At 38.9% G+C, this 11,124-nt stretch overlaps 1 protein-coding gene and 1 pseudogene across 5 annotated transcripts in view; both read left to right on the forward strand.

Annotated features, from left to right (window-relative positions):
• LOC108298895 overlaps nucleotides 1-5,738 on the forward strand; it is a 20,287-nt pseudogene extending 14,549 nt beyond the window's left edge.
• The window catches only part of RNF182 (ring finger protein 182), a 45,802-nt gene that overhangs the window by 21,669 nt on the left and 13,009 nt on the right, over nucleotides 1-11,124 (forward strand). The window lies entirely within an intron of this gene.

An 11,124-nucleotide genomic window follows, 5' to 3' on the forward strand; every position in this document is an offset into this window, starting at 1 on the left:
TTTGAGACAGAGTCTTGCTCTGTTGCTGAGGCTGGAGCGTGGTGGTGTAATCTTGACTCACTCCACCTTCTGGGTTTAAGCGATTCTTGTGTCTCAGCCTCCTGAGTACCTGGGATCACAGGTGTGCACCACCACTCATGGCTAATTTTTGTATTTTTAGTAGAGATGGGGTTTCACCCTCTTGGCCAGGCTGATCTTGAACTCCTGACCTTAGGTGACCTACCTGCCTTGGACTCCCAAAGTGCTGAGATTATAAGCATGAGTCACCACACCTCACCTGGCCCTTTTTTTTTTTTTTTTTTTTTGAGACAGAGTCTTTTTCTGTTGCCCAGGGTGGACTGCAGTGGTGCACTCTCAGCTCACTGTAATCTCTGCTTCTTGGATTCAAGTGATTCTCCTGCCTCAGCCTCCTGATTAACTAGGACTACAGGTATGTGTCACCACACCTGGATAACTTTTGCATTTTTAGTAGAGACAGGGTTTCTCTATGTTGGTTAGTCCTGGCCTCAAGTGATCTGCCCACACAGCCTTCCAAAGTGCTGAGATTACAGGTGTGAGCCACCATACCCGGCCACTTGTTTTTCAAGCTCTTTCATATGTAAACATCACACACACAACACATATAAATACACAGGCAGATAGAAGAAGATCTATTAGTTATAAGATTTTTTTATTTGCCAGTTTTAAGTTTCTTAATTGGATTACTGGCTTCAGGCTGAAGCCCTTTGAGGAAGAGGGCCAGGAAAGCATGCAGTTGCTAGGGCCTAATAAGCAGTCATAATTGGAAGGCAAAACAGATCCTCCAAAATTAAGAGTCCCATTTTTATACTGGATCCTTGATCCCTGAAAGAGGGAATTAGGCCATTCCCTATGGAGTCTTATCTCTCAGTGGGGGTGGGGACATTTCCATACCTTCCAGGTGGTCAAGAACACGCTTCTCTGATCCCAGTGTGCAAACAGCAGAGTATTCCTTCCTCATAACTGCCATTAGCCATCCCTAAAAGTGCATGTCCTGCCTAGTTATTACACACCAAGGCTAAAAGCTCTCATAATGCAAGTGATTTTTACCATTCATTTAACCAGTTTTCACAGAGAGGCCAGAAGTCTGACTGGTAGAAAATTCTTACTCTTTTGCTAGCATACCAGTTTTCTGAGTTTCCTTTTTGTGAGTGGCTTTGTTGGTCCTGCTTGTTGCCCCATAGCTGTGGGAGCCAAGCCATATGATGAAAGAAAATTATCTTTTCCATTTCATGGAAAAGCCTCTCAGTTTTGCAAGATGCCACCCGATAGGCTGTATGGGGGAAACAAATGATCATTTTCCATTTTGGCTGGAGCAAAATACACATGACAAACATAGACACTAGCCACCCCACTCTGCACCCAGCCTCAACCTGGCAAGGCTCACACTTGCCCCTTGGCCCCTGTCAACCTCTGTCATCTTTGATTCACTTAAAGTGGGGTGGAATGACCTCTAACCAGGAGTTTCAACGTCTGGTCTCTGAGCAAGATGGAAAAGCAGATATTTGCCCTGCATGACAGAAAAGATAGTAAAGGGAAAGAGGTAAAAGATAGTAAAGAGAGAGAGAGGAAAGGGAAGGGCAAACAGCATTGCCTGTGGTGGGGCAGGAGAGGCAAGGAGCTCAGGGAGGCCAGGGAAAGACCCTGGTGCTGTGCAGACTGTTTTCCTTTGGTTAATATCTCTCCAGTATCATCCCTTCGTAGCTCATCACGGAATATGTTACTGGAAAGGGGTCCCGGTCCAGACCCCAAGAGAGGGTTCTCGGATCTTGGACAGGAAAGAATTTGAGGCAAGTCCACAGAATAAAGTGAAAGCAAGTTCATTAAGAAAGTAAGGGAATAAAAGGGTGGCTACTCCACAGAGAGACCAGGTCATTCCTAAAAGCGAGAGGAGAAACATGTCCGCCTTAACTAGGCACAATGCTTGTTTACATGTGAGATAACAAAGCAAAAAGTCATGGGGAGATGTGCTCTACTACAAGGGCTTGTGACAGAGAATTGTTAATCTTTGTGTAACTACTGTCTTTCACAAGAATCTGTATTATCTTTAAAGCAAAACTTCTTTTACTTTTGGAGACGGAGTTTCACTACAAAACTTATTCTTAAATGAAGAATGCTTTTGTTCATAAAACAGGACATCAGGACACTTCTGGGTTTGTTAAGTCCTGGGTCTGTTTAGTAAACATTATTAATTTCTTCCTTTAACTGTTAATACCCTGTGACTAAGAATGCCTAGTCTCCTAGGAATGCAGCCCAGTAGGTCTCAGCCTCATTTTACCCAACCCCTATGCAATATGGAGTCACTCTAGTTTGAACACCTCTGACAGATCCTTTGGTGTGGAAACTGTGTGGCATTTCATTCCATTCTGTCACACAGTGGACAGGTGAGTTACTAGTGAAGATGCAGAACCAAGGAATTAGTACTGCCCTGGGTGTGTGTGACTATAGAACAGGAAGTAAGTAGTAGAGCACTGTGTGAGGATGGGATTTGGGGAGCTGTCAGAGTAGTTATCATAGAAGTCAAGGACATGTAGGGAAGAGTGGAGGCAGAGTCCAGTGTTTTATATGCACGAGTCATGGAAGAGGCAATGTGAAGTCTCTGGCTTATTAGGTGGGGTAAGTCAGGGCCACTTAGAGAAAGGAATCTCTCCTTAGAAGAGCAAAGTTGACAATCAGGAGATTAGTCCTACTGTTAAAGAATATTAAGGGGTGGGAATGAGGAATATGGGAAGGTGTAGCTGCCCCTTCTCTGTATTCCTTAGCACTCTGTGGGTCCTGCTCATGCAGCAGTGACCATCAAGTGTGCTAATGACTGAGTTCCTTATTGGGCTCCCCCTCTAGACTGTACGTTTCTTGAAGGTGAGGCCATCACCAGCACCTAGCCCAGGGCTCATGCTGTACTAAACATTCAGTAGGCATTTGGTTAATGAATGAATATACGTGGTGGATGGGCAGGGGAAGAAACAAAGCATCCATGAGCACAGATGTTGGAAAGTAGAGAGAAAGCTTTGCTAATGATTTTATTTTTATCTTTTTATTATGGAAAAAGTTTAAACATTCAGAAGTGGAGAAAACGGTATAATGAATCATTTTTTCCCTTTTTACTTATCACTCAGCCTCAACAGTGATCAACATATGGCCAATCTTGCTTCATTTATCTACCCTCTCCCTGTTGGATTATTTTGAAACAAAGCCCAGATGTCATATTATTTAATCTGTGAAATCTCAGTATGTATCTTCAAAACAGTAAAAAGACTTGCCTTTAAATAATATAACCACAATGTCATTATCACACTAGAAAACAATTGCAGAATAATTCCTTACTGTCATGAAATATTGGTATTCAAATTTCCCTTATTGTCTTGTAAGTTGCCCCTTTCCCCATCGGTCAGTTATAATTAGAGTCCAAACAAGGACTGCTCACATATTTAGCTAATAAATCTATTAGGCCCCTTTTAGTCTATAGCAAGCTTGTCCAGCCTGTGGTCTGCGGGTCACATGCAGCCAGGACAGCTTTAAATGTGGTTCAACACAAATCTGTAAACTTTCTGAAAACATTATGAGATTTTAAAATTTTAATTGTAATTAAATTAAAAAAATTTTTTTTTAGTTCATTCATTGGCGATCGTTAGTGTTAGTGTATTTCCCAAGACAATTCTCCTTACAGTGTGGCACAGGAAACCGAAAGATTGGCCACCCTTGGTCTATAGGTTCACCCTTCTTTTTTTTCTTGGAATTTATTTATTGAACTAACTGGATCCTTCGTCCCGTGGAATTTCCCACAATCTGAATTTTAACTAACTACATCCCCATGTATTCATTTTTCTGTCCCTCACGTTTCCTGTAAACAGGTAATGAGAACCTGAGGTTTGATCGTATTTTCAGCTTTTTGGCAAGAAGGCCTATGAAGGTGAAGGGGCTGTGTGCTTCCTGCTGTATGGCATCAGGAGGCACCTGCTGCCTTGCCCCTCCCTTTGTTGTGTGAAGCCCCATCAGTGAACACAGGAGTTGTGAGCCTGACCTGTGTGTCATCCACCTCCTTATCTGATGTTTGTGTTGTGATTTTGGCAGCCATTGATAATATTGTCCGGTTAGGGGTTAGTAAACTTTTTATGTAAAGGGCCAGACAGTAAGTAGTTTTGGCTTTGGGGGCCAATATGGTCTCTGTCATTGTAGTAGGAATGTAGCCTTCAACAGTATGTGCATGAATGGGCACAAGTACATGCCTATAAAATTTCATTTACCAGATTAGATATGACCTACTGGGAATTATCTGCCAACTCCTGATCTAGATTGATTATTTTACTAAGGATTACAAAATAATATAATTCTCACATTATTGGTTGAAATGCTTTTATAAGAAGAATTTTAGCTTATCAATTATTTGATTGCTTTCAAGGCATAACAGAAAGGAAACTGCACATAAAGAAAAGGCAGAATAAATTCTTGTGTCTTGGTTATTTGTTTTCAGAATGGGTTAGTTTCCTCACATCTTCCAAAGGAGTTCATTTTGTTTTTTTAAGTATCATCATGAAATAGCTTTTTGACATATTTGGTGTTTCAGACTTTCTAGACTTAGGCCCTGTGGGTACACGGGAGGAGCCCCATGACTGGTGTTGGTTAACAGTTGCACTGCAACCATGGGGCCCATGATGCATTATGTGCTTCATGGCAGAATGGTTTTCATGTCTCAGTTGTACTCTTATTGTAAATTCTATGAGTGGTCTCTGTCTGCAGCTTTACAATCCATGATGGTACCATTTTAAAAAAGTGTTATTAGTCCAGGTGTAGTTTGGTGCATACCTGTAATCGCAGCACTTGGGAGGCCGAGGCAGGAGGATTGCTTGAGGCCAGGAGTTCAAGACCAGCCTGGGCAACATAGAAAGAACCCATCTCTATGCCCTTCCCAAAAATGTTTTATTAGGTATGAAAATACATTTTGTCTCATTTAGAAAACGCTGCAGGCTTTCACTTTATCCTAATCTTCATGGTGAATATATGTCAATCAATAATGCCACATTATGTAGCTGTATTGCAAAGTGACACATTCATTAAGATTGATTCTAAAAGGCCTATTGAGAAAAGCCACTCGGGGCAAATAAATTTAATAAAATTTAATCTATAGTTCCTTTTCTTCTTGTCCAGCTTGTATTAAAGCATATATTAAATGTGGTAGAATATAGAAAGTGTTTCTATTTCCTTTAAAAATCTTTTTGCCCATTATTAATTGAGGCATTTTATTAATTGGATTGGTGACATATCTGCTGAGAGTACAGTTAGACCTTGGTGAACAGAAATCGACTTCATCTCATGAGGTGTTATAGTCATTTTTATTAATGCTGGAGAAGAGATGGTATATTATTTAGAATTATGGAAAGTGAGGAAAATATTTTGGTTTGTGGCTTTGCTTTTATTTTAGGAAAATATTATAAAAATAATACCTTTCTAGCTTTAACTATATTTATAATTTTTAGAACATTGTGAATACTTAGATATTATAGTGGTAACTATTTTGCTTAGTATGTAAAGAAACATTTGTAGAAAATTTAAAAGCCTTAAGGATAAATAAGGATGATATCTGGACATTTACAGAGAAACAATCCTATGGAAATTTGATTCTCTGAATTTTATTAATAGAAACCTTTGGTGAGCCTAAACCTGGGCCTGAATGTGGACAAATATTTGCCAAGTTGGAGATTTTAAATGATGAAGACAAATAATGGAATTCTTTCATTTTTTCAACATGTATTGAGACCTTCCTAGAGGCTATGACTTATAAATCTTTCTACGTCCTTATTTTCCATGTTTATAGATTTCTTGGGAAGTTCAGCTGATTTGGTATTTTTATGGACATGTTGGAGTATTAAATTTATAATCTGAAAATATACATTATAAAATGTATAGCATTCAAGAATATTTATCAAGACAAAGTGCTGACTTCACACACTCAGAAGGGTGTGGTATACCATTTACGGATTGGAAGAGGTAGGAGGAGTCTTGGAGACATTTCAATATATTTATATGGCAAGTATTTATTGAGTATCTACTCCATGCTGGCTTATGATAGGTACTTTAGAATGGTAAGCAACATATTAGTGGCTCTTATAATTTACATAGTAGTAGTAGAAATTTAGAACAAACAGATTAGTTAAATTGGGCTTCTTGAAATTTGTTGAAGGAAGTAAAGAGAGTGCTATAATAGAAAATAAGGGGTAAAGTATTTTGAAAATGAGTAATTGGGGAGGACTTCCTTAAGGAGTTTATATTGAGATCTGCTATGGTTTTGGTTATTTGTCCCTTCCAGACCTCATGTTGAAATTTGATCAGATCTTTCATGATCTTCTTTGGGGGTGAATGAATTCTTACTCTGTTAGTTCCCTTGAGCATTCATTGTTAAAAAGAGCCTGGCACCTCCCCTGTCTCTGGCTTCCTGTCTTGCCATGTGATCTCTGCACACATCGGCTCCTTTACATTTCTTCCCATGAATAGAAGCAGCCTGAGACCCTCATCAGGTGCACATGCCCAGTCCTGAACTTTCCAGCCAGCCAGAATGGAGAATCAAATAAACCTCTTTTCTTTGTAAGTTACTCAGCATCAAGGTATTCCTTTATAGCAACACAAAACGGACTAAGGCAAGATCTCTAAGAAGGAATGAGATTAGTATGACATTTCACTTGAGCAAACAGCCTAAAGCATGAATGACTTTAGACTGTTTATGGAACTTAGCAAAGGCCAATGTGGCAGGAAAACATTGTGAGCAGTGGTTCCAGACAGGGTTGGAGGGAAGGCAGAGGCCAGATCATACAGTACCTTGCTGTGTAGAGTTTGGATTTTAATCTCTGTGTAATGAAAAACTATTTAAGTGTCATAAACAGATGATAGATGTAATTCCATTTACATTTTAAGAAGCTTACTTTGGTCATTGCAATGAAAGTTTATAGTGGAGCAAGATTAGAAGCATGAAGATAAATTAGAGAGTTCTGCAATGAACAAGGTCAAAGCCTAGATTAGGATGTTGATGATGAATGAAATTGGAAGATTGGAAACATACTTTGGTTGAACTGACTGACTTGCCAATGGATTGGACATGAGGAGTGAGGTATAATGTAGAACCAAAGGTGACTCCTAGTTTTTGAAAAACTGAGAGAATGGTGGTGCCATTTATTAAAATGTGGAAAACTGCAGGAAACAATTGGGTGGAAGTGAGAGGTGAGGATGGAAACTTGTCTTAGACCTGTTAAATTTGAAATGTTTGTGTTAATACAAGTGGAGGTGCTGTAGGCACTCTGGAACTCAGAAGGACAGGATATGCTGCAGACACAAATTGAGGGGCAGTCATCATGTCATGGTATTCAAAGCTACTGGAGGAGATGAAACAATCCAAGGGAAAGAGTGCAAGCAAGGGCTAGGGAGTTCTAACATTTAGGGATTTGATAGAAGAGGAGCTGGCAGAGATTGAGAATAGTGGTCAGTGAACTAGGAGGAAAACTAAGAGAATAAGATGTCATGGAACCTATGAGAATAGATAGTTTCAGGAGTAAGGGTTGTAGTCACTGGGAAGAAGGTGAAGGACAGGTGAGACAAGATAAGGGCAGAAAAGGATGCATTTGCCTTTACAATCAGCCTCTGCTTTCAGGAACCTTGTCTTGATTGTCTTTGCATCCCCAGCATCTTGTACATGGCATGGCATTTAATAGACATTAAGTAAATACTTGCTGAATAATTAAGCGAAAGTGATAATAGCAGAAGAGGGCTATGTCATGAGTCCATCAAGAATTAAAACCTAACCTAACCAGGTGCAGTGGCTCATGTCTATAATCCCAGCACGTTGGGAGGCCGAGGCAGGAGGATTGCTTGAGGCCAGGAGTGTGAGACCAGTCTGGACAATATACCAAAACTCTATCTCTACAAAAAACAAACAAAAACCCCAGGCTCAACTGTTGCTCTTTTAAGTAAGTTCTATCACAGTTGAGGATGACTTTTCTGTCAGTCACTGTTGATGAAGGACAGTTGGTGATTTTCAGCCATGGCTTTGGGAGTATAATCATGTACATTTTTGACCAGTAAATCTATTACTTCTGTCTTCTGAAAGAAAACCAATTACAAAAAATTAAAAGTTGTTTGGAGGGAGAGAGTGTGTTTTGTGTGTATGTGTGTGTGTGGTATCCTATATCAGTTCCATTTAGTGAAATAGGCATCAAAATAATCTACCTAAGTTTGAAATTGTAGAAATGGTAGACATAACCTAATGCTAATTTCTTTAGACATTTTAGTTTCTCTTGATAAGGTTAGAGAGTTTTATTAAACTTTGGCCAAGGGAAATTACGAAGGAAGAAGTTGATAGGAAAGAAATTTGTCTAATGGAAGAGGATTCAGTCATTTTTAATAATGTAATTTTCAGGCCATATTCTTATTAACCATGATTTTAAATTATATCTTTGTTTGCCTCTTCCAAATAAAGAGTAAGGTACTAAGCAAAAAATCTAAACTTACAAGCTTTATTTATTACTTCTTAGTGTTCGTATACATAATATACATAAAAGAGAATGACATTTCCCTCTCAACTCATCAGGTAGTAGAAATTATTAGAATATTGGCAAATTGTGCTTTACTTACTTTACTTACTATCTGCTCTATCTGTAGATGGAAAACCTGTATACTCTTTGATACTACATATGTTCAATGCATATTCTGTCTACTACCAATTTAGAATGCTGAAATACCATATCAGTGGATCCATTATTTCTAAATTTCTAGTCACATCCATATAGTGCTTATTTATGTAAAATATTTATACCTAAACGATTTCATTGAATCCTTTCAATCACTTTGTGAGGCAGGTTAGTCCAAGATCACAGTGTCAGAGCCAGACCAAATCATGGTTTCCTGACTCTAGATGCTATGTGCTTCTGTTTTAAGACTGCCTGCAAGGGATGGTTATACTTCTGGCTGCACATCCAGGGTCTTGAAGAAGAAAGCAGATGTGGATATCTAAATATAGGGTGGGGAGCACCTGTTTTTTTCTCTCTGATTAATGAACATTTATTGGTTTAAAACTGCTGGCAGGCCTGGGAGTGGTGGCTCATGCCTGTAATCCCAGCACTTTGGGAGACCAAGGCAGGGGGATCACGAGTTCAGGAGTTTGAGATCTTCCTGGCCATGGTGAAATCCTGTCTCTACTAAAATACAAAAAAATTAGCTGGGCATAGTGGCATGTGCCTGTAGTCCCAGCCACTTAGGAGGCTGAGGCAGGGGAATTGTTTGAACCTGGGAGACGGAGGTTGAAGTGAGCTGAGATCGTGGTACTATACTCCAGCCTGGCAACAGAGCAAGAATCCATCTCAAAATAAATAAATAAATAAATAAATAAATAAATAAATAAATAAAATGCTGGCAAACAGCACAGCATTAATCACAGCTCCATATATAAAAATAGTGGTCTCTCTTCCAAAATTAATAACTTAGATTGCTAGGTCATTAACTAGGCTGTATCCTAATAAATAGATTATGACCCTCCATCAAATTAAATTGCTTATTCTTGGAGGAAGCGGTGGGGGGGGGGTAAGAATTTCAATTGTTGAGGGAGGCTTTCTGGAATTGCTCTTTATGCTGCCAAACAATGATTAGGGGTTATGGATATTGTGGGTTGAATTCTTCTAGAGTCTGCTGATGGTCCTTCAAGAATGAGCGCTTGGGATTTGTTGAGCCTATTCTTTTTAGGGTTTTTGAGTTGGAGTTTTTTATTATAGTGAGAAGGATTGTTTTTAATGAAAGACATAGTAAAACCCTTAATTCCGAGACCATCATCTCTACGAAGTTCAAATATTGTTAATGTTCCCTAAGGGATAACTGTGATAATTGGGACTGAGGCCAGCATATTATTGTTAGTAATTATTAACAGTAATGTGAGTCTTTCAAGCTCTAACTAGAAGCCAGTTTCTGAATCGTTAGGTGGAAAAACTGGACTTTCTTGGAGGTAGATGCCACATGTGTGGTTTAAGCTTAATTTGGGACTCAGGCTCCATAAATAATGAGGTTAGGAGCATAGGGTTTTATGAATGAGCAATTGGGTGTCAGAGAGATGGCAAGTGTGTATACTTTATCGATAGCTGAGTATTAAAAACAATGTTCTGCCTTGATACTCACAAAGAAAAATGATGCTACAAATGCAAGAATCTCTCATATGTTTTTGAAGACAGAGTTATTAGTCAAAGAATTTAAGACATCGTAAAAACTGGTGATCAAGAAAGTGTTTGAAAAAGGATGCTCCATTTTGCGCAAAAATAAATTGAACATAGAAGCAGGTATTTAGCACCATTTCTAAAAACAGAAACCATAGGGAATGAAAATGACAATACCTTAACTTGTATCAGTTTTCTTGTTACAGAGCCCTTTAAAATATATTATCTTATCATCTAGAGAGCAGTGTTTAAAACATTTGTTTTCCCGGATGGGAGGAGTATTCTGGAAATGAGAGTTGAAATTTGACAGTTGTCTTTTTATAAGGGGAAAAATATAATCTCTCCTGTTGATGCCAAATTAAAATGGTTGATAGATTCTATGAGAATGATTTATGCTACATGAAACCGTATATGAATTATTTTGAAGAGGCCAGGCGAGGTGACTCATGCCTATAATCCTAGCACTTTGGGAGGCTGAGGCGGGTGGATCACCTGAGGTCAGCGTTCAAGACCAGCCTGGTCAACATGGTGAAACCCCATCTCTACTAAAAATACAAAAATTAGCCAGGCGTGGTGCCGCACGCCTGTAATCCCAGCAACTCAGAAAGCTGAGGAAGGAGAATCGCTTGAACCCAAGAGGTGGAGTTTGCAATGAGCTGAGATTGCACCACTGCACTCCAGTCTGTGTGAGGGAGTGAAACTCTATCTCAAAAAAAAAAAAAATTGAAGAACTGAAGCTTAAGAACTATACAATTAAGTTATATGGACAGTGAAGTAATACACAGCATAGAGCCCTAGATAACAAACAATAGAATCACAGTGACAGCTCTGTTTTTTTTTTTTTTTTTTTTTTTTTTTTTTTTTTTGTTTTTTTTTTTTTTTTTTTTTTTTTTTTTTTCCTGGTAGTATCTAATTCATAAGCTGT

The sequence above is a fragment of the Cebus imitator genome, unplaced genomic scaffold (genome assembly GCF_001604975.1).
Source record: "Cebus imitator isolate Cc_AM_T3 unplaced genomic scaffold, Cebus_imitator-1.0 Scaffold21, whole genome shotgun sequence".
Taxonomy (NCBI): domain Eukaryota; kingdom Metazoa; phylum Chordata; class Mammalia; order Primates; family Cebidae; genus Cebus; species Cebus imitator.